General features: G+C 41.4%; 9 non-coding genes across 9 annotated transcripts; all 9 read right to left on the reverse strand.

Annotated features, from left to right (window-relative positions):
* Positions 1–664: 664 nt before the first annotated feature.
* Positions 665–736, reverse strand: TRNAH-GUG (transfer RNA histidin (anticodon GUG)). The gene has a single exon. It is a non-coding gene; the product is annotated as a tRNA-His (tRNA).
* Positions 737–2,025: 1,289 nt separating this feature from the next.
* Positions 2,026–2,107, reverse strand: TRNAS-AGA (transfer RNA serine (anticodon AGA)). The gene has a single exon. It is a non-coding gene; the product is annotated as a tRNA-Ser (tRNA).
* A 1,499-nt stretch (positions 2,108–3,606) lies between these two features.
* On the reverse strand, positions 3,607–3,678 carry TRNAH-GUG (transfer RNA histidin (anticodon GUG)). The gene has a single exon. It is a non-coding gene; the product is annotated as a tRNA-His (tRNA).
* Positions 3,679–4,967: 1,289 nt separating this feature from the next.
* TRNAS-AGA (transfer RNA serine (anticodon AGA)) lies at positions 4,968–5,049 on the reverse strand. Its single transcript has one exon. It is a non-coding gene; the product is annotated as a tRNA-Ser (tRNA).
* Positions 5,050–10,850: 5,801 nt separating this feature from the next.
* TRNAS-AGA (transfer RNA serine (anticodon AGA)) lies at positions 10,851–10,932 on the reverse strand. Its single transcript has one exon. It is a non-coding gene; the product is annotated as a tRNA-Ser (tRNA).
* Positions 10,933–13,792: 2,860 nt separating this feature from the next.
* Positions 13,793–13,874, reverse strand: TRNAS-AGA (transfer RNA serine (anticodon AGA)). The gene has a single exon. It is a non-coding gene; the product is annotated as a tRNA-Ser (tRNA).
* A 4,439-nt stretch (positions 13,875–18,313) lies between these two features.
* On the reverse strand, positions 18,314–18,385 carry TRNAH-GUG (transfer RNA histidin (anticodon GUG)). The gene has a single exon. It is a non-coding gene; the product is annotated as a tRNA-His (tRNA).
* A 1,288-nt stretch (positions 18,386–19,673) lies between these two features.
* On the reverse strand, positions 19,674–19,755 carry TRNAS-AGA (transfer RNA serine (anticodon AGA)). Its single transcript has one exon. It is a non-coding gene; the product is annotated as a tRNA-Ser (tRNA).
* A 2,860-nt stretch (positions 19,756–22,615) lies between these two features.
* TRNAS-AGA (transfer RNA serine (anticodon AGA)) lies at positions 22,616–22,697 on the reverse strand. The gene has a single exon. It is a non-coding gene; the product is annotated as a tRNA-Ser (tRNA).
* Positions 22,698–24,280: the final 1,583 nt, after the last annotated feature.

Here is a 24,280-nt window from a genome sequence, read left to right on the forward strand (position 1 = left end):
GGCCCTAGGTAGTCCTAGGGGCATCATGCTATGTAAGTAAAAGGTAAGACATGTACTGTGGTAGTTTGTATGTCCTAGTAGTATCAAACAGTCTATTACATTTTTCACTACTGTGAGGTCTGCCCCTCTCATAGGTTAGCATTGGGTATTCCCTTATACTTTTTGGGGGGTAATTCCATATCAGAGAGGAGAAGCTTTATTTATTTATTGATAAATCCTATCTACTGGTGAGGTTGGATTTAATCTTACTATTGTATAAATGCCATTTTTAGAGAGTGAGCATTTCTCTGCACTTACTGCTCTATTTGCATGAAAACCTGTCTTCAATTGACGTCTGGATTGGGCTGCGAGACAGCTACATATGTGCATTCCCTGTAGACAGCCACAACACAGGTCACTCAACTGCAACGGCATTCATCTGCATTCTGATTGGCCTGGGGGAGAGCTCCGCTCCCCTTACCGCAAATATGTTCAAGAATGATAATTTATGTCAGTAAGTACAGTATACCTACATCTTATAATCATGTGTGTTTAAATAATTTGTTGTTAGATCGTTTAAATATTGAAAAGGATCTGTTTTTAATAGACATTTTACAAAAACAACTGGTACATTTGGGAATTCTGTAAAGGAAAAACCCAACTGCCGTGACATTGCCAACCACAATGCCGTAACTCGGATTTGAACCGAGATTGCTGCGGCCACAACGCAGAGTACTAACCACTATACGATCACGGCGAGCTACTTGGGCTCAATAACGCACAGTGACATGAAGAAATTATAATTCGGAACACTCAGGGCTACTCCTGTGATAGGCTGAATGTGTTCATTGCTTCCTCATTCCTTATACAAAGGCTTTATCTCCTCAGTGGCTGATAGGCTGAAACCGTTTCCTGGCCGCCTGCTTGTGAACTGGCAGGAGTCAAAGATCACACATACACTGGTGGGCCTGTGATGGGACACCAATGCAGAGAAACACACCTGGCGCAGATATTCTATTCTGTTTATTAGACCTGCATCTCCCCTGTACCTCCTCAAGCCATCTGTATGTGAAGCAAGAAAGAGTTAAGGAACGGTCCATCTACACTTTTATTGGGAGGATGCTGCCGTGAGCTCCTCCCAGCTAATCACACAAACAGCAGTAAAGCAAGATAACTACACAGTTAGGGGGGACTGCATGGTTAGGTTTTTGAGGAATTATTGAAACTGACCTCAGTGACCCATAATCAGAGCTGTGGCTAATGACTGCATGCCTAATTATGATGAAGCAAGCACCATGGCTCGTAGGGGCCCAACAACACACTTTTCTTAGCTCATTGAATTAAAGTATAAACTTCTGCCATGTGTGAGTGGTAAAGGCTTGTTAATTTTGTTGCTTTTCAAATTCACGTCTGACAACAAGACGAAGGAACATTGGGGCATCAGACGCTTTGGAAAGTAGCCACCAACCGCAGAGAAAGAGAGAAAGATGGAAAAGACAGTATGAGGTGTGGAGAAAACAGCAGCAGGTACAAGGAGCTCAAATGAGATTAATGGCGCCTAAATAGAGCACGTAAAGGAGCAGTTACAAATCTAAGAAAAGGGAAAGAAAAGACTAGGAAAAAACACAGAAAGAGCTTGTAGATGAAATTCTCTTCCAGGAACAGCAGGTTAAGAGAAATTACACAGGGAGCAGTTAAGCTTGTAACACGGGGGAGAATAGAAAAGAAAATGCAGTTTTATGAAGTGTGTTTGCCTAATCCAGCTAGCACTTTTATTTTATTTCTCTATTTGCTTCTTTTATTGGTAAAGTAAGTTTCAAGTGCATGCACAGGTATGACCGAGAGAGCCAGGGTATAATAATTTGAAGCGTTTGCACCAGCGCTAATGAAGGACGAGAGTTATAGCAAAGATATGAAAGGGGGAGCGATAATAAATATGTGATATGGCAATAGTGACACCAAAATAAGCCACCTATTTATAAAACTGACATGGAAGAAATACTAAAGGTTAACTTCTGAAATTGTAGCCGATGTTAAAAAGATTCTTGTTGTCGGCAGGATTCGAACCTGCGCAGGGAGACCCCAATGGATTTCTAGTCCATCGCCTTAACCACTCGGCCACAACAACTGACTGCAAGGTGTGTGCACGTAATCTTTATGCAAGTTTTCAAGGTGTCCCACAGCAAATTCCTGATATTCTGCAATGCACTTTTTAAAAATAATGTTTTTTTCAACAGGCACATTCTCTCCTAAAAACAAAAATTGCATGCGTATATCTCTAGTTTGGAATACCATAGGCTTGCATGCATACTCTCATGGGTCACTCAAGTTTTTTGGACCCTATTGCACTCTGTTTTCGTGCTGCTTTTAGTATATGGCCCATATTACAGAAGTCTACCATCTTTGAGTATTTGAGGCTCCTTTGTAAGTGCTTTATATTTTTTCCTTGAAGAGCTATATAATAAAGGGGTCCGGGAAGGATTGCATTTATGGAAGATAAAAGAAGGCCCACTTGTCTCACCAAATGCTGTAGAGAAACCTGATGTTTTACTCATGTTATCCTTAGTTCGTTTTTGTTAGACCTTGCATTCTTAAGGTGGTCCCAACCCCACCTTATTGCTTTTCACCTCCGCATTTTGCTGTATCTTTTTGTTGGCCTTAGGACTCTGATCACTTTATCGCTACTAATCAGTGCTGAAGTGCACGTGCTTCTTCCCTAATCATGTGTATAATTGGCGTATACCTGACTGACAGATTTAATTTACTTGAAAGCCCCTTGTAAAGTGTTATACCATATACCCAGGGACTGATTGTGCCGCCCAAAGAAATAGCATTTCAAACCTGTCTCAAGCCTGCTACTGCAGTGCCTGTGCTGCAGTGTACTGCCACTTCGACTTGGCATTTAAACCTACTTGCCAAGCCTTAAACTCCAATTTTATTACATATCAGTAACCCCTAAGGTAGGCCCTAGGTAGTCCTAGGGGCATCATGCTATGTAAGTAAAAGGTAAGACATGTACTGTGGTAGTTTGTATGTCCTAGTAGTATCAAGCAGTCTATTACATTTTTCACTACTGTGAGGTCTGCCCCTCTCATAGGTTAGCATTGGGTATTCCCTTATACTTTTTGGGGGGTAATTCCATATCAGAGAGGAGAAGCTTTATTTATTTATTGATAAATCCTATCTTCTGGTGAGGTTGGATTTAATCTTACTATTGTATAAATGCCATTTTTAGAGAGTGAGCATTTCTCTGCACTTACTGCTCTATTTGCATTGAAACCTGTCTTCGATTGACGTCTGGATTTGGCTGCGAGACAGCTACATATGTGCATTCCCTGTAGACAGCCACAACACAGGTCACTCAACAGCATCTGCATTCATCTGCATTCTGATTGGCCTGGGGGAGAACTCCGCTCCCCTTACCGCAAATATGTTCAAGAACGATAATTTATGTCAGTAAGTACAGTATACCTACATCTTATAATCATGTGTGTTTAAATAATTTGTTGTTAGATCGTTTAAATATTGAAAAGGATCTGTTTTTAATAGACATTTTACAAAAACAACTGGTACATTTGGGAATTCTGTAAAGGAAAAACCCAACTGCCGTGACATTGCCAACCACAATGCCGTGACTCGGATTCGAACCGAGGTTGCTGCGGCCACAACGCAGAGTACTAACCACTATACGATCACGGCGAGCTACTTGGGCTCAATAACGCACAGTGACATGAAGAAATTATAATTCGGAACACTCAGGGCTACTTCTGTGATATTCTGAATGTGTTCATTGCTTCCTCATTCCTTATACAAAGGCTTTATCTCCTCAGTGGTTGATAGGCTGAAACCGTTTCCTGGCCGCCTGCTTGTGAACTGGCAGGAGTCAAAGATCACACATACACTGGTGGGCCTGTGATGGGACACCAATGCAGAGAAACACACCTGGCGCAGATATTCTATTCTGTTTATTAGACCTGCATCTCCCCTGTACCTCCTCAAGCCATCTATATGTGAAGCAAGAAAGAGTTAAGGAACGGTCCATCTACACTTTTATTGGGAGGATGCTGCCGTGAGCTCCTCCCAGCTAATCACACAAACAGCAGTAAAGCAAGATAACTACACAGTTAGGGGGGACTGCATGGTTAGGTTTTTGAGGAATTATTGAAACTGACCTCAGTGACCCATAATCAGAGCTGTGGCTAATGACTGCATGCCTAATTATGATGAAGCAAGCACCATGGCTCGTAGGGGCCCCACAACACACTTTTCTTAGCTCATTGAATTAAAGTATAAACTTCTGCCATGTGTGAGTGGTAAAGGCTTGTTAATTTTGTTGCTTTTCAAATTCACGTCTGACAACAAGACGAAGGAACATTGGGGCATCAGACGCTTTGGAAAGTAGCCACCAACCGCAGAGAAAGAGAGAAAGAGGGAAAAGACAGTATGAGGTGTGGAGAAAACAGCAGCAGAGGCAAGGAGCTCAAATGAGATTAATGGCGCCTAAATAGAGCACGTAAAGGAACAGTTACAAATCTAAGAAAAGGGAAAGAAAAGACTAGGAAAAAACACAGAAAGAGCTTGTAGATGAAATTCTCTTCCAGGAACAGCAGGTTAAGAGAAATTACACAGGGAGCAGTTAAGCTTGTAACACGGGGGAGAATAGAAAAGAAAATGCAGTTTTATGAAGTGTGTTTGCCTAATCCAGCTAGCACTTTTATTTTATTTCTCTATTTGCTTCTTTTATTGGTAAAGTAAGTTTCAAGTGCATGCACAGGTATGACCGAGAGAGCCAGGGTATAATAATTTGGAGCGTTTGCACCAGCGCTAATGAAGGACGAGAGTTATAGCAAAGATATGAAAGGGGGAGCGATAATAAATATGTGATATGGCAATAGTGACACCAAAATAAGCCACCTATTTATAATACTGACATGGAAGAAATACTAAAGGTTAACTTCTGAAATTGTAGCCGATGTTAAAAAGATTCTCGTTGTCGGCAGGATTCGAACCTGCGCGGGGAGAGCCCAATGGATTTCTAGTCCATCGCCTTAACCACTCGGCCACAACAACTGACTGCAAGGTGTGTGCACATAATCTGTATGCAAGTTTTCAAGGTGTCCCACAGCAAATTCCTGATATTCTGCAATGCACTTTTTAAAAATAATGTTTTTTTCAGCAGGCACATTCTCTCCTAAAAACAAAAATTGCATGCGTATATCTCTAGTTTGGAATACCATAGGCTTGCATGCATACTCTCATGGGTCACTCAAGTTTTTTGGACCCTATTGCACTCTGTTTTCGTGCTGCTTTTAGTATATTTCCCATATTAAAGAAGTCTACCATCTTTGAGTATTTGAGGCTCCTTTGTAAGTGCTTTATATTTTTTCCTTGAAGAGCTATATAATAAAGGGGTCCGGGAAGGATTGCATTTATGGAAGATAAAAGAAGGCCCACTTGTCTCACCAAATGCTGTAGAGAAACCTGATGTTTTACTCATGTTATCCTTAGTTCGTTTTTGTTAGACCTTGCATTCATAAGGTGGTCCCAACCCCACCTTATTGCTTTTCACCTCCGCATTTTGCTGTATCTTTTTGTTGGCCTTAGGACTCTGATCACTTTATCGCTACTAATCAGTGCTGAAGTGCACGTGCTTCTTCCCTAATCATGTGTATAATTGGAGTATACCTGACTGACAGATTTAATTTACTTGAAAGCCCCTTGTAAAGTGGTATACCATATACCCAGGGACTGATTGTGCCGCCCAAAGAAATAGCATTTCAAACCTTTCTCAAGCCTGCTACTGCAGTGCCTGTGCTGCAGTGTACTGCCACTTCGACTTGGCATTTAAAACTACTTGCCAAGCCTTAAACTCCAATTTTATTACATATCAGTAACCCCTAAGGTAGGCCCTAGGTAGTCCTAGGGGCATCATGCTATGTAAGTAAAAGGTAAGACATGTACTGTGGTAGTTTGTATGTCCTAGTAGTATCAAACAGTCTATTACATTTTTCACTACTGTGAGGTCTGCCCTTCTCATAGGTTAGCATTGGGTATTCCCTTATACTTTTTGGGGGGTAATTCCATATCAGAGAGGAGAAGCTTTATTTATTTATTGATAAATCCTATCTACTGGTGAGGTTGGATTTAATCTTACTATTGTATAAATGCCATTTTTAGAGAGTGAGCATTTCTCTGCACTTACTGCTCTATTTGCATTGAAACCTGTCTTCGATTGACGTCTGGATTGGGCTGCGAGACAGCTCCATATGTGCATTCCCTGTAGACAGCCACAACACAGGTCACTCAACTGCAACTGCATTCATCTGCATTCTGATTGGCCTGGGGGAGAGCTCCGCTCCCCTTACCGCAAATATGTTCAAGAACGATAATTTATGTCAGTAAGTACAGTATACCTACATCTTATAATCATGTGTGTTTAAATAATTTGTTGTTAGATCATTTAAATATTGAAAAGGATCTGTTTTTAATAGACATTTTACAAAAACAACTGGTACATTTGGGAATTCTGTAAAGGAAAAACCCAACTGCCGTGACATTGCCAACCACAATGCCGTGACTCGGATTCGAACCGAGGTTGCTGCGGCCACAAAGCAGAGTACTAACCACTATACGATCACGGCGAGCTACTTGGGCTCCATAATGTACAGTGACATGAAGAAATTATAATCCGGAACACTCAGGGCTACTCCTGTGATAGGCTGAATGTGTTCATTGCTTCCTCATTCCTTATACAAAGGCTTTATCTCCTCAGTGGTTGATAGGCTGAAACCGTTTCCTGGCCGCCTGCTTGTGAACTGGCAGGAGTCAAAGATCACACATACACTGGTGGGCCTGTGATGGGACACCAATGCAGAGAAACACACCTGGCGCAGATATTCTATTCTGTTTATTAGACCTGCATCTCCCCTGTACCTCCTCAAGCCATCTGTATGTGAAGCAAGAAAGAGTTAAGGAACGGTCCATCTACACTTTTATTGGGAGGATGCTGCCGTGAGCTCCTCCCAGCTAATCACACAAACAGCAGTAAAGCAAGATAACTACACAGTTAGGGGGGACTGCATGATTAGGTTTTTGAGGAATTATTGAAACTGACCGCAGTGACCCATAATCAGAGCTGTGGCTAATGACTGCATGCCTAATTATGATGAAGCAAGCACCATGGCTCGTAGGGGCCCCACAACACACTTTTCTTAGCTCATTGAATTAAAGTATAAACTTCTGCCATGTGTGAGTGGTAAAGGCTTGTTAATTTTGTTGCTTTTCAAATTCACGTCTGACAACAAGACGAAGGAACATTGGGGCATCAGACGCTTTGGAAAGTAGCCACCAACCGCAGAGAAAGAGAGAAAGAGGGAAAAGACAGTATGAGGTGTGGAGAAAACAGCAGCAGAGGCAAGGAGCTCAAATGAGATTAATGGCGCCTAAATAGAGCACGTAAAGGAACAGTTACAAATCTAAGAAAAGGGAAAGAAAAGACTAGGAAAAAACACAGAAAGAGCTTGTAGATGAAATTCTCTTCCAGGAACAGCAGGTTAAGAGAAATTACACAGGGAGCAGTTAAGCTTGTAACACGGGGGAGAATAGAAAAGAAAATGCAGTTTTATGAAGTGTGTTTGCCTAATCCAGCTAGCACTTTTATTTTATTTCTCTATTTGCTTCTTTTATTGGTAAAGTAAGTTTCAAGTGCATGCACAGGTATGACCGAGAGAGCCAGGGTATAATAATTTGAAGCGTTTGCACCAGCGCTAATGAAGGACGAGAGTTATAGCAAAGATATGAAAGGGGGAGCGATAATAAATATGTGATATGGCAATAGTGACACCAAAATAAGCCACCTATTTATAAAACTGACATGGAAGAAATACTAAAGGTTAAGTTCTGAAATTGTAGCCGATGTTAAAAAGATTCTCATTGTCGGCAGGATTCAAACCTGCGCGGGGAGACCCCAATGGATTTCTAGTCCATCGCCTTAACCACTCGGCCACAACAACTGACTGCAAGGTGTGTGCACATAATCTGTATGCAAGTTTTCAAGGTGTCCCACAGCAAATTCCTGATATTCTGCAATGCACTTTTTAAAAATAATGTTTTTTTCAGCAGGCACATTCTCTCCTAAAAACAAAAATTGCATGCGTATATCTCTAGTTTGGAATACCATAGGCTTGCATGCATACTCTCATGGGTCACTCAAGTTTTTTGGACCCTATTGCACTCTGTTTTCGTGCTGCTTTTAGTATATGTCCCATATTAAAGAAGTCTACCATCTTTGAGTATTTGAGGCTCCTTTGTAAGTGCTTTATATTTTTTCCTTGAAGAGCTATATAATAAAGGGGTCCGGGAAGGATTGCATTTATGGAAGATAAAAGAAGGCCCACTTGTCTCACCAAATGCTGTAGAGAAACCTGATGTTTTACTCATGTTATCCTTAGTTCGTTTTTGTTAGACCTTGCATTCATAAGGTGGTCCCAACCCCACCTTATTGCTTTTCACCTCCGCATTTTGCTGTATCTTTTTGTTGGCCTTAGGACTCTGATCACTTTATCGCTACTAATCAGTGCTGAAGTGCACGTGCTTCTTCCCTAATCATGTGTATAATTGGAGTATACCTGACTGACAGATTTAATTTACTTGAAAGCCCCTTGTAAAGTGGTATACCATATACCCAGGGACTGATTGTGCCGCCCAAAGAAATAGCATTTCAAACCTGTCTCAAGCCTGCTACTGCAGTGCCTGTGCTGCAGTGTACTGCCACTTCGACTTGGCATTTAAAACTACTTGCCAAGCCTTAAACTCCAATTTTATTACATATCAGTAACCCCTAAGTAGGCCCTAGGTAGTCCTAGGGGCATCATGCTATGTAAGTAAAAGGTAAGACATGTACTGTTGTAGTTTGTATGTCCTAGTAGTATCAAACAGTCTATTACATTTTTCACTACTGTGAGGTCTGCCCTTCTCATAGGTTAGCATTGGGTATTCCCTTATACTTTTTGGGGGGTAATTCCATATCAGAGAGGAGAAGCTTTATTTATTTATTGATAAATCCTATCTACTGATGAGGTTGGATTTAATCTTACTATTGTATAAATGCCATTTTTAGAGAGTGAGCATTTCTCTGCACTTACTGCTCTATTTGCATTGAAACCTGTCTTCGATTGACGTCTGGATTGGGCTGCGAGACAGCTCCATATGTGCATTCCCTGTAGACAGCCACAACACAGGTCACTCAACTGCAACTGCATTCATCTGCATTCTGATTGGCCTGGGGGAGAGCTCCGCTCCCCTTACCGCAAATATGTTCAAGAACGATAATTTATGTCAGTAAGTACAGTATACCTACATCTTATAATCATGTGTGTTTAAATAATTTGTTGTTAGATCGTTTAAATATTGAAAAGGATCTGTTTTTAATAGACATTTTACAAAAACAACTGGTACATTTGGGAATTCTGTAAAGGAAAAACCCAACTGCCATGACATTGCCAACCACAATGCCGTGACTCGGATTCGAACCGAGGTTGCTGCGGCCACAAAGCAGAGTACTAACCACTATACGATCACGGCGAGCTACTTGGGCTCCATAACATACAGTGACATGAAGAAATTATAATTCGGAACGCTCAGGGCTACTCCTGTGATAGGCTGAATGTGTTCATTGCTTCCTCATTCCTTATACAAAGGCTTTATCTCCTCAGTGGTTGATAGGCTGAAACCGTTTCCTGGCCGCCTGCTTGTGAACTGGCAGGAGTCAAAGATCACACATACACTGGTGGGCCTGTGATGGGACACCAATGCAGAGAAACACACCTGGCGCAGATATTCTATTCTGTTTATTAGACCTGCATCTCCCCTGTACCTCCTCAAGCCATCTGTATGTGAAGCAAGAAAGAGTTAAGGAACGGTCCATCTACACTTTTATTGGGAGGATGCTGCCGTGAGCTCCTCCCAGCTAATCACACAAACAGCAGTAAAGCAAGATAACTACACAGTTAGGGGGGACTGCATGGTTAGGTTTTTGAGGAATTATTGAAACTGACCTCAGTGACCCATAATCAGAGCTGTGGCTAATGACTGCATGCCTAATTATGATGAAGCAAGCACCATGGCTCGTAGGGACCCCACAACACACTTTTCTTAGCTCATTGAATTAAAGTATAAACTTCTGCCATGTGTGAGTGGTAAAGGCTTGTTAATTTTGTTGCTTTTCAAATTCACGTCTGACAACAAGACGAAGGAACATTGGGGCATCAGACGCTTTGGAAAGTAGCCACCAACCGCAGAGAAAGAGAGAAAGAGGGAAAAGACAGTATGAGGTGTGGAGAAAACAGCAGCAGAGGCAAGGAGCTCAAATGAGATTAATGGCGCCTAAATAGAGCACGTAAAGGAACAGTTACAAATCTAAGAAAAGGGAAAGAAAAGACTAGGAAAAAACACAGAAAGAGCTTGTAGATGAAATTCTCTTCCAGGAACAGCAGGTTAAGAGAAATTACACAGGGAGCAGTTAAGCTTGTAACACGGGGGAGAATAGAAAAGAAAATGCAGTTTTATGAAGTGTGTTTGCCTAATCCAGCTAGCACTTTTATTTTATTTCTCTATTTGCTTCTTTTATTGGTAAAGTAAGTTTCAAGTGCATGCACAGGTATGACCGAGAGAGCCAGGGTATAATAATTTGAAGCGTTTGCACCAGCGCTAATGAAGGACGAGAGTTATAGCAAAGATATGAAAGGGGGAGCGATAATAAATATGTGATATGGCAATAGTGACACCAAAATAAGCCACCTATTTAAAAAACTGACATGGAAGAAATACTAAAGGTTAACTTCTGAAATTGTAGCCGATGTTAAAAAGATTCTCGTTGTCGGCAGGATTCAAACCTGCGTGGGGAGACCCCAATGGATTTCTAGTCCATCGCCTTAACCACTCGGCCACAACAACTGACTGCAAGGTGTGTGCACATAATCTGTATGCAAGTTTTCAAGGTGTCCCACAGCAAATTCCTGATATTCTGCAATGCACTTTTTAAAAATAATGTTTTTTTCAGCAGGCACATTCTCTCCTAAAAACAAAAATTGCATGCGTATATCTCTAGTTTGGAATACCATAGGCTTGCATGCATACTCTCATGGGTCACTCAAGTTTTTTGGACCCTATTGCACTCTGTTTTCGTGCTGCTTTTAGTATATGTCCCATATTAAAGAAGTCTACCATCTTTGAGTATTTGAGGCTCCTTTGTAAGTGCTTTATATTTTTTCCTTGAAGAGCTATATAATAAAGGGGTCCGGGAAGGATTGCATTTATGGAAGATAAAAGAAGGCCCACTTGTCTCACCAAATGCTGTAGAGAAACCTGATGTTTTACTCATGTTATCCTTAGTTCGTTTTTGTTAGACCTTGCATTCATAAGGTGGTCCCAACCCCACCTTATTGCTTTTCACCTCCGCATTTTGCTGTATCTTTTTGTTGGCCTTAGGACTCTGATCACTTTATCGCTACTAATCAGTGCTGAAGTGCACGTGCTTCTTCCCTAATCATGTGTATAATTGGAGTATACCTGACTGACAGATTTAATTTACTTGAAAGCCCCTTGTAAAGTGGTATACCATATACCCAGGGACTGATTGTGCCGCCCAAAGAAATAGCATTTCAAACCTTTCTCAAGCCTGCTACTGCAGTGCCTGTGCTGCAGTGTACTGCCACTTCGACTTGGCATTTAAAACTACTTGCCAAGCCTTAAACTCCAATTTTATTACATATCAGTAACCCCTAAGGTAGGCCCTAGGTAGTCCTAGGGGCATCATGCTATGTAAGTAAAAGGTAAGACATGTACTGTGGTAGTTTGTATGTCCTAGTAGTATCAAACAGTCTATTACATTTTTCACTACTGTGAGGTCTGCCCTTCTCATAGGTTAGCATTGGGTATTCCCTTATACTTTTTGGGGGGTAATTCCATATCAGAGAGGAGAAGCTTTATTTATTTATTGATAAATCCTATCTACTGGTGAGGTTGGATTTAATCTTACTATTGTATAAATGCCATTTTTAGAGAGTGAGCATTTCTCTGCACTTACTGCTCTATTTGCATTGAAACCTGTCTTCGATTGACGTCTGGATTGGGCTGCGAGACAGCTCCATATGTGCATTCCCTGTAGACAGCCACAACACAGGTCACTCAACTGCAACTGCATTCATCTGCATTCTGATTGGCCTGGGGGAGAGCTCCGCTCCCCTTACCGCAAATATGTTCAAGAACGATAATTTATGTCAGTAAGTACAGTATACCTACATCTTATAATCATGTGTGTTTAAATAATTTGTTGTTAGATCGTTTAAATATTGAAAAGGATCTGTTTTTAATAGACATTTTACAAAAACAACTGGTACATTTGGGAATTCTGTAAAGGAAAAACCCAACTGCCGTGACATTGCCAACCACAATGCCATGACTCGGATTCGAACCGAGGTTGCTGCGGCCACAAAGCAGAGTACTAACCACTATACGATCACGGCGAGCTACTTGGGCTCCATAACGTACAGTGACATGAAGAAATTATAATTCGGAACACTCAGGGCTACTCCTGTGATAGGCTGAATGTGTTCATTGCTTCCTCATTCCTTATACAAAGGCTTTATCTCCTCAGTGGTTGATAGGCTGAAACCGTTTCCTGGCCGCCTGCTTGTGAACTGGCAGGAGTCAAAGATCACACATACACTGGTGGGCCTGTGATGGGACACCAATGCAGAGAAACACACCTGGCGCAGATATTCTATTCTGTTTATTAGACCTGCATCTCCCCTGTACCTCCTCAAGCCATCTGTATGTGAAGCAAGAAAGAGTTAAGGAACGGTCCATCTACACTTTTATTGGGAGGATGCTGCCGTGAGCTCCTCCCAGCTAATCACACAAACAGCAGTAAAGCAAGATAACTACACAGTTAGGGGGGACTGCATGGTTAGGTTTTTGAGGAATTATTGAAACTGACCTCAGTGACCCATAATCAGAGCTGTGGCTAATGACTGCATGCCTAATTATGATGAAGCAAGCACCATGGCTCGTAGGGGCCCCACAACACACTTTTCTTAGCTCATTGAATTAAAGTATAAACTTCTGCCATGTGTGAGTGGTAAAAGCTTGTTAATTTGGTTGCTTTTCAAATTCACGTCTGACAACAAGACGAAGGAACATTGGGGCATCAGACGCTTTGGAAAGTAGCCACCAACCGCTGAGAAAGAGAGAAAGAGGGAAAAGACAGTATGAGGTGTGGAGAAAACAGCAGCAGAGGCAAGGAGCTCAAATGAGATTAATGGCGCCTAAATAGAGCACGTAAAGGAACAGTTACAAATCTAAGAAAAGGGAAAGAAAAGACTAGGAAAAAACACAGAAAGAGCTTGTAGATGAAATTCTCTTCCAGGAACAGCAGGTTAAGAGAAATTACACAGGGAGCAGTTAAGCTTGTAACACGGGGGAGAATAGAAAAGAAAATGCAGTTTTATGAAGTGTGTTTGCCTAATCCAGCTAGCACTTTTATTTTATTTCTCTATTTGCTTCTTTTATTGGTAAAGTAAGTTTCAAGTGCATGCACAGGTATGACCGAGAGAGCCAGGGTATAATAATTTGAAGCGTTTGCACCAGCGCTAATGAAGGACGAGAGTTATAGCAAAGATATGAAAGGGGGAGCGATAATAAATATGTGATATGGCAATAGTGACACCAAAATAAGCCACCTATTTATAAAACTGACATGGAAGAAATACTAAAGGTTAACTTCTGAAATTGTAGCCGATGTTAAAAAGATTCTCGTTGTCGGCAGGATTCAAACCTGCGTGGGGAGACCCCAATGGATTTCTAGTCCATCGCCTTAACCACTCGGCCACAACAACTGACTGCAAGGTGTGTGCACATAATCTGTATGCAAGTTTTCAAGGTGTCCCACAGCAAATTCCTGATATTCTGCAATGCACTTTTTAAAAATAATGTTTTTTTCAGCAGGCACATTCTCTCCTAAAAACAAAAATTGCATGCGTATATCTCTAGTTTGGAATACCATAGGCTTGCATGCATACTCTCATGGGTCACTCAAGTTTTTTGGACCCTATTGCACTCTGTTTTCGTGCTGCTTTTAGTATATGTCCCATATTAAAGAAGTCTACCATCTTTGAGTATTTGAGGCTCCTTTGTAAGTGCTTTATATTTTTTCCTTGAAGAGCTATATAATAAAGGGGTCCGGGAAGGATTGCATTTATGGAAGATAAAAGAAGGCCCACTTGTCTCACCAAATGCTGTAGAGAAACCTGATGTTTTACTCATGTTATCCTTAGTTCGTTTTTGTTAGACCTTGCATTCTTAAGGTGGTCCCAACCCCACCTTATTGCTTTTCACCTCCGCATTTTGCTGTATCTTTTTGTTGGCCTTAGGACTCTGATCACTTTATCGCTACTAATCAGTGCTGAAGTGCACGTGCTTCTTCCCTAATCATGTGTATAATTGGAGTATACCTGACTGACAGATTTAATTTACTTGAAAGCCCCTTGTAAAGTGGTATACCATATACCCAGGGACTGATTGTGCCGCCCAAAGAAATAGCATTTCAAACCTGTCTCAAGCCTGCTACTGCAGTGCCTGTGCTGCAGTGTACTGCCACTTCGACTTGGCATTTAAAACTACTTGCCAAGCCTTAAACTCCAATTTTATTACATATCAGTAACCCCTAAGGTAGGCCCTAGGTAGTCCTAGGGGCATCATGCTATGTAAGTAAAAGGTAAGACATGTACTGTGGTAGTTTGTATGTCCTAGTAGTATCAAACAGTCTATTACATTTTTCACTACTGTGAGGTCTGCCCCTCTCATAGGTTAGCATTGGGTATTCCCTTATACTTTTTGGGGGGTAATTCCATATCAGAGAGGAGAAGCTTTATTTATTTATTGATAAATCCTATCTACTGGTGAGGTTGGATTTAATCTTACTATTGTATAAATGCCATTTTTAGAGAGTGAGCATTTCTCTGCACTTACTGCTCTATTTGCATTGAAACCTGTCTTCGATTGACGTCTGGATTGGGCTGCGAGACAGCTCCATATGTGCATTCCCTGTAGACAGCCACAACACAGGTCACTCAACTGCAACTGCATTCATCTGCATTCTGATTGGCCTGGGGGAGAGCTCCGCTCCCCTTACCGCAAATATGTTCAAGAACGATAATTTATGTCAGTAAGTACAGTATACCTACATCTTATAATCATGTGTGTTTAAATAATTTGTTGTTAGATCGCTTAAATATTGAAAAGGATCTGTTTTTAATAGACATTTTACAAAAACAACTGGTACATTTGGGAATTCTGTAAAGGAAAAACCCAACTGCCATGACATTGCCAACCACAATGCCGTGACTCGGATTCGAACCGAGGTTGCTGCGGCCACAAAGCAGAGTACTAACCACTATACGATCACGGCGAGCTACTTGGGCTCCATAACGTACAGTGACATGAAGAAATTATAATTCGGAACACTCAGGGCTACTCCTGTGATAGGCTGAATGTGTTCATTGCTTCCTCATTCCTTATACAAAGGCTTTATCTCCTCAGTGGTTGATAGGCTGAAACCGTTTCCTGGCCGCCTGCTTGTGAACTGGCAGGAGTCAAAGATCACACATACACTGGTGGGCCTGTGATGGGACACCAATGCAGAGAAACACACCTGGCGCAGATATTCTATTCTGTTTATTAGACCTGCATCTCCCCTGTACCTCCTCAAGCCATCTGTATGTGAAGCAAGAAAGAGTTAAGGAACGGTCCATCTACACTTTTATTGGGAGGATGCTGCCGTGAGCTCCTCCCAGCTAATCACACAAACAGCAGTAAAGCAAGATAACTACACAGTTAGGGGGGACTGCATGGTTAGGTTTTTGAGGAATTATTGAAACTGACCTCAGTGACCCATAATCAGAGCTGTGGCTAATGACTGCATGCCTAATTATGATGAAGCAAGCACCATGGCTCGTAGGGACCCCACAACACACTTTTCTTAGCTCATTGAATTAAAGTATAAACTTCTGCCATGTGTGAGTGGTAAAGGCTTGTTAATTTTGTTGCTTTTCAAATTCACGTCTGACAACAAGACGAAGGAACATTGGGGCATCAGACGCTTTGGAAAGTAGCCACCAACCGCAGAGAAAGAGAGAAAGAGGGAAAAGACAGTATGAGGTGTGGAGAAAACAGCAGCAGAGGCAAGGAGCTCAAATGAGATTAATGGCGCCTAAATAGAGCACGTAAAGGAACAGTTACAAATCTAAGAAAAGGGAAAGAAAAGACTAGGAAAAAACACAGAAAGAGCTTGTAGATGAAATTCTCTTCCAGGAACAGCAGGTTAAGAGAAATTACACAGGGAGCAGTTAAGCTTGTAACACGGGGGAGAATAGAAAAGAAAATGCAGTTTTATGAAGTGTTTGCCTAATCCAGCTAGCACTTTTATTTTATTTCTCTATTTGCTTCTTTTATTGGTAAAGTAAGTTTCAAGTGCATGCACAGGTATGACCGAGAGAGCCAGGGTATAATAATTTGAAGCGTTTGCACCAGCGCTAATGAAGGACGAGAGTTATAGCAAAGATATGAAAGGGGGAGCGATAATAAATATGTGATATGGCAATAGTGACACCAAAATAAGCCACCTATTTATAAAACTGACATGGAAGAAATACTAAAGGTTAACTTCTGAAATTGTAGCCGATGTTAAAAAGATTCTTGTTGTCGTCAGGATTCGAACCTGCGTGGGGAGACCCCAATGGATTTCTAGTCCATCGCCTTAACCACTCGGCCACAACAACTGACTGCAAGGTGTGTGCACATAATCTGTATGCAAGTTTTCAAGGTGTCCCACAGCAAATTCCTGATATTCTGCAATGCACTTTTTAAAAATAATGTTTTTTTCAGCAGGCACATTCTCTCCTAAAAACAAAAATTGCATGCGTATATCTCTAGTTTGGAATACCATAGGCTTGCATGCATACTCTCATGGGTCACTCAAGTTTTTTTGACCCTATTGCACTCTGTTTTCGTGCTGCTTTTAGTATATGTCCCATATTAAAGAAGTCTACCATCTTTGAGTATTTGAGGCTCCTTTGTAAGTGCTTTATATTTTTTCCTTGAAGAGCTATATAATAAAGGGGTCCGGGAAGGATTGCATTTATGGAAGATAAAAGAAGGCCCACTTGTCTCACCAAATGCTGTAGAGAAACCTGATGTTTTACTCATGTTATCCTTAGTTCGTTTTTGTTAGACCTTGCATTCTTAAGGTGGTCCCAACCCCACCTTATTGCTTTTCACCTCCGCATTTTGCTGTATCTTTTTGTTGGCCTTAGGACTCTGATCACTTTATCGCTACTAATCAGTGCTGAAGTGCACGTGCTTCTTCCCTAATCATGTTTATAATTGGTGAATACCTGACTGACAGATTTAATTTACTTGAAAGCCCCTTGTAAAGTGGTATACCATATACCCAGGGACTGATTGTGCCGCCCTAAGAAATAGCATTTCAAACCTGTCTCAAGCCTGCTACTGCAGTGCCTGTGCTGCAGTGTACTGCCACTTCGACTTGGCATTTAAAACTACTTGCCAAGCCTTAAACTCCAATTTTATTACATATCAGTAACCCCTAAGGTAGGCCCTAGGTAGTCCTAGGGGCATCATGCTATGTAAGTAAAAGGTAAGACATGTACTGTGGTAGTTTGTATGTCCTAGTAGTATCAAACAGTCTATTACATTTTTCACTACTGTGAGGTCTGCCCCTCTCATAGGTTAGCATTGGGTATTCCCTTATACTTTTTGGGGGGTAATTCCATATCAGAGAGGAGAAGCTTTATTTATTTATTGATAAATCCTATCTACTGGTGAGGTTGGATTTAATCTTACTATTGTATAAATGCCATTTTTAGAGAGTGAGCATTTCTCTGCACTTACTGCTCTATTTGCATTGAAACCTGTCTTCGATTGACGTCTGGATTGGGCTGCGAGACAGCTACATATGTGCATTCCCTGTAGACAGCCACAACACAGGTCACTCAACTGCAACTGCATTCATCTGCATTCTGATTGGCCTGGGGGAGAGCTCTGCTCCCCTTACCGCAAATATGTTCAAGAATGATAATTTATGTCAGTAAGTACAGTATACCTACATCTTATAATCATGTGTGTTTAAATAATTTGTTGTTAGATCGTTTAAATATTGAAAAGGATCTGTTTTTAATAGACATTTTACAAAAACAACTGGTACATTTGGGAATTCTGTAAAAGAAAAACCCAACTGCCGTGACATTGCCAACCACAATGCCGTGACTCGGATTCGAACCGAGGTTGCTGCGGCCACAACGCAGAGTACTAACCACTATACGATCACGGCGAGCTACTTGGGCTCAATACGTACAGTGACATGAAGAAATTATAATTCGGAACACTCAGGGCTACTCCTGTGATAGGCTGAATGTGTTCATTGCTTCCTCATTCCTTATACAAAGGCTTTATCTCCTCAGTGGTTGATAGGCTGAAACCGTTTCCTGGCAGCCTGCTTGTGAACTGGCAGGAGTCAAAGATCACACATACACTGGTGGGCCTGTGATGGGACACCAATGCAGAGAAACACACCTGGCGCAGATATTCTATTCTGTTTATTAGACCTGCATCTCCCCTGTACCTCCTCAAGCCATCTGTATGTGAAGCAAGAAAGAGTTAAGGAACGGTCCATCTACAATTTTATTGGGAGGATGCTGCCGTGAGCTCCTCCCAGCTAATCACACAAACAGCAGTAAAGCAAGATAACTACACAGTTAGGGGGGACTGCATGGTTAGGTTTTTGAGGAATTATTGAAACTGACCTCAGTGACCCATAATCAGAGCTGTGGCTAATGACTGCATGCCTAATTATGATGAAGCAAGCACCATGGCTCGTAGGGGCCCAACAACACACTTTTCTTAGCTCATTGAATTAAAGTATAAACTTCTGCCATGTGTGAGTGGTAAAGGCTTGTTAATTTTGTTGCTTTTCAAATTCACGTCTGACAACAAGACGAAGGAACATTGGGGCATCAGACGCTTTGGAAAGTAGCCACCAACCGCAGAGAAAGAGAGAAAGAGGGAAAAGACAGTATGAGGTGTGGAGAAAACAGCAGCAGGTACAAGGAGCTCAAATGAGATTAATGGCGCCTAAATAGAGCACGTAAAGGAACAGTTACAAATCTAAGAAAAGGGAAAGAAAAGACTAGGAAAAAACACAGAAAGAGCTTGTAGATGAAATTCTCTTCCAGGAACAGCAGGTTAAGAGAAATTACACAGGGAGCAGTTAAGCTTGTAACACGGGGGAGAATAGAAAAGAAAATGCAGTTTTATGAAGTGTGTTTGCCTAATCCAGCTAGCACTTTTATTTTATTTCTCTATTTGCTTCTTTTATTGGTAAAGTAAGTTTCAAGTGCATGCACAGGTATGACCGAGAGAGCCAGGGTATAATAATTTGAAGCGTTTGCACCAGCGCTAATGAAGGACGAGAGTTATAGCAAAGATATGAAAGGGGGAGCGATAATAAATATGTGATATGGCAATAGTGACACCAAAATAAGCCACCTATTTATAAAACTGACATGGAAGAAATACTAAAGGTTAACTTCTGAAATTGTAGCCGATGTTAAAAAGATTCTTGTTGTCGGCAGGATTCGAACCTGCGCGGGGAGACCCTAATGGATTTCTAATCCATCGCCTTAACCACTCGGCCACAACAACTGACTGCAAGGTGTGTGCACATAATCTGTATGCAAGTTTTCAAGGTGTCCCACAGCAAATTCCTGATATTCTGCAATGCACTTTTTAAAAATAAGGTTTTTTTCAGCAGGCACATTCTCTCCTAAAAACAAAAATTGCATGCGTATATCTCTAGTTTGGAATACCATAGGCTTGCATGCATACTCTCATGGGTCACTCAAGTTTTTTGGACCCTATTGCACTCTGTTTTCGTGCTGCTTTTAGTATATGTCCCATATTAAAGAAGTCTACCATCTTTGAGTATTTGAGGCTCCTTTGTAAGTGCTTTATATTTTTTCCTTGAAGAGCTATATAATAAAGGGGTCCGGGAAGGATTGCATTTATGGAAGATAAAAGAAGGCCCACTTGTCTCACCAAATGCTGTAGAGAAACCTGATGTTTTACTCATGTTATCCTTAGTTCGTTTTTGTTAGACCTTGCATTCTTAAGGTGGTCCCAACCCCACCTTATTGCTTTTCACCTCCGCATTTTGCTGTATCTTTTTGTTGGCCTTAGGACTCTGATCACTTTATCGCTACTAATCAGTGCTGAAATGCACGTGCTTCTTCCCTAATCATGTGTATAATTGGAGTATACCTGACTGACAGATTTAATTTACTTGAAAGCCCCTTGTAAAGTGGTATACCATATACCCAGGGACTGATTGTGCCGCCCAAAGAAATAGCATTTCAAACCTGTCTCAAGCCTGCTACTGCAGTGCCTGTGCTGCAGTGTACTGCCACTTCGACTTGGCATTTAAAACTACTTGCCAAGCCTTAAACTCCAATTTTATTACATATCAGTAACCCCTAAGGTAGGCCCTAGGTAGTCCTAGGGGCATCATGCTATGTAAGTAAAAGGTAAGACATGTACTGTGGTAGTTTGTATGTCCTAGTAGTATCAAACAGTCTATTACATTTTTCACTACTGTGAGGTCTGCCCCTCTCATAGGTTAGCATTGGGTATTCCCTTATACTTTTTGGGGGGTAATTCCATATCAGAGAGGAGAAGCTTTATTTATTTATTGATAAATCCTATCTACTGGTGAGGTTGGATTTAATCTTACTATTGTATAAATGCCATTTTTAGAGAGTGAGCATTTCTCTGCACTTACTGCTCTATTTGCATTGAAACCTGTCTTCGATTGACGTCTGGATTGGGCTGCGAGACAGCTACATATGTGCATTCCCTGTAGACAGCCACAACACAGGTCACTCAACTGCAACTGCATTCATCTGCATTCTGATTGGCCTGGGGGAGAGCTCCGCTCCCCTTACCGCAAATATGTTCAAGAACGATAATTTATGTCAGTAAGTACAGTATACCTACATCTTATAATCATGTGTGTTTAAATAATTTGTTGTTAGATCGTTTAAATATTGAAAAGGATCTGTTTTTAATAGACATTTTACAAAAACAACTGGTACATTTGGGAATTCTGTAAAGGAAAAACCCAACTGCCGTGACATTGCCAACCACAATGCCGTGACTCGGATTCGAACTGAGGTTGCTGCGGCCACAACGCAGAGTACTAACCACTATACGATCATGGCGAGCTACTTGGGCTCAATAACGTACAGTGACATGAAGAAATTATAATTCGGAACACTCAGGGCTACTCCTGTGATAGGCTGAATGTGTTCATTGCTTCCTCATTCCTTATACAAAGGCTTTATCTCCTCAGTGGTTGATAGGCTGAAACCGTTTCCTGGCCGCCTGCTTGTGAACTGGCAGGAGTCAAAGATCACACATACACTGGTGGGCCTGTGATGGGACACCAATGCAGAGAAACACACCTGGCGCAGATATTCTATTCTGTTTATTAGACCTGCATCTCCCCTGTACCTCCTCAAGCCATCTGTATGTGAAGCAAGAAAGAGTTAAGGAACGGTCCATCTACACTTTTATTGGGAGGATGCTGCCGTGAGCTCCTCCCAGCTAATCACACAAACAGCAGTAAAGCAAGATAACTACACAGTTAGGGGGGACTGCATGGTTAGGTTTTTGAGGAATTATTGAAACTGACCTCAGTGACCCATAATCAGAGCTGTGGCTAATGACTGCATGCCTAATTATGATGAAGCAAGCACCATGGCTCGTAGGGGCCCCACAACACACTTTTCTTAGCTCATTGAATTAAAGTATAAACTTCTGCCATGTGTGAGTGGTAAAGGCTTGTTAATTTTGTTGCTTTTCAAATTCACGTCTGACAACAAGACGAAGGAACATTGGGGCATCAGACGCTTTGGAAAGTAGCCACCAACCGCAGAGAAAGAGAGAAAGAGGGAAAAGACAGTATGAGGTGTGGAGAAAACAGCAGCAGGTACAAGGAGCTCAAATGAGATTAATGGCGCCTAAATAGAGCACGTAAAGGAACAGTTACAAATCTAAGAAAAGGGAAAGAAAAGACTAGGAAAAAACACAGAAAGAGCTTGTAGATGAAATTCTCTTCCAGGAACAGCAGGTTAAGAGAAATTACACAGGGAGCAGTTAAGCTTGTAACACGGGGGAGAATAGAAAAGAAAATGCAGTTTTATGAAGTGTGTTTGCCTAATCCAGCTAGCACTTTTATTTTATTTCTCTATTTGCTTCTTTTATTGGTAAAGTAAGTTTCAAGTGCATGCACAGGTATGACCGAGAGAGCCAGGGTATAATAATTTGAAGCGTTTGCACCAGCGCTAATGAAGGACGAGAGTTATAGCAAAGATATGAAAGGGGGAGCGATAATAAATATGTGATATGGCAATAGTGACACCAATATAAGCCACCTATTTATAAAACTGACATGGAAGAAATACTAAAGGTTAACTTCTGAAATTGTAGCCGATGTTAAAAAGATTCTTGTTGTCGGCAGGATTCGAACCTGCGCAGGGAGACCCCAATGGATTTCTAGTCCATCGCCTTAACCACTCGGCCACAACAACTGACTGCAAGGTGTGTGCACGTAATCTGTATGCAAGTTTTCAAGGTGTCCCACAGCAAATTCCTGATATTCTGCAATGCACTTTTTAAAAATAATGTTTTTTTCAGCAGGCACATTCTCTCCTAAAAACAAAAATTGCATGCGTATATCTCTAGTTTGGAATACCATAGGCTTGCATGCATACTCTCATGGGTCACTCAAGTTTTTTTGACCCTATTGCACTCTGTTTTCGTTCTGCTTTTAGTATATGTCCCATATTAAAGAAGTCTACCATCTTTGAGTATTTGAGGCTCCTTTGTAAGTGCTTTATATTTTTTCCTTGAAGAGCTATATAATAAAGGGGTCCGGGAAGGATTGCATTTATGGAAGATAAAAGAAGGCCCACTTGTCTCACCAAATGCTGTAGAGAAACCTGATGTTTTACTCATGTTATCCTTAGTTCGTTTTTGTTAGACCTTGCATTCTTAAGGTGGTCCCAACCCCACCTTATTGCTTTTCACCTCCGCATTTTGCTGCATCTTTTTGTTGGCCTTAGGACTCTGATCACTTTATCGCTACTAATCAGTGCTGAAGTGCACGTGCTTCTTCCCTAATCATGTGTATAATTGGAGTATACCTGACTGACAGATTTAATTTACTTGAAAGCCCCTTGTAAAGTGGTATACCATATACCCAGGGACTGATTGTGCCGCCCAAAGAAATAGCATTTCAAACCTGTCTCAAGCCTGCTACTGCAGTGCCTGTGCTGCAGTGTACTGCCACTTCGACTTGGCATTTAAAACTACTTGCCAAGCCTTAAACTCCAATTTTATTACATATCAGTAACCCCTAAGTTAGGCCCTAGGTAGTCCTAGGGGCATCATGCTATGTAAGTAAAAGGTAAGACATGTACTGTGGTAGTTTGTATGTCCTAGTAGTATCAAGCAGTCTATTACATTTTTCACTACTGTGAGGTCTGCCCCTCTCATAGGTTAGCATTGGGTATTCTCTTATACTTTTTGGGGGGTAATTCCATATCAGAGAGGAGAAGCTTTATTTATTTATTGATAAATCCTATCTACTGGTGAGGTTGGATTTAATCTTACTATTGTATAAATGCCATTTTTAGAGAGTGAGCATTTCTCTGCACTTACTGCTCTATTTGCATTGAAACCTGTCTTCGATTGACGTCTGGATTGGGCTGCGAGACAGCTACATATGTGCATTCCCTGTAGACAGCCACAACACAGGTCACTCTGATGGAGCAAGGATTCGCACGTAACGCGACTTGCTCTCTTCATGAACCTCGCCTGAATCATAACTGTACTAACTCCGATTGTTTGTCATTTTATTTGTATTTCCCCAACACACGGGTGTCCCTAGGAGGCTTGCCTATGTGTTTTTCATCATAATCAAGCTTGCACATTAATAAAATGGCCGCTTTGCAGAAATCCAGTCTGCGCATGCGTTGGTCATACCCATGTGATGTGACGCACTCGCAATCTGGAGGGAAAAGTTCGCTCATGCGCAGTGGTGTTAAAATGGCCGCTTGTCACTAATCATGCTTCATGCTATCTTAAGCCGCTTTTATCTATGCATCTTTTC

Source organism: Lissotriton vulgaris, chromosome 1_1 (genome assembly GCF_964263255.1).
Source record: "Lissotriton vulgaris chromosome 1_1, aLisVul1.2, whole genome shotgun sequence".
In the NCBI taxonomy this organism is placed as follows: domain Eukaryota; kingdom Metazoa; phylum Chordata; class Amphibia; order Caudata; family Salamandridae; genus Lissotriton; species Lissotriton vulgaris.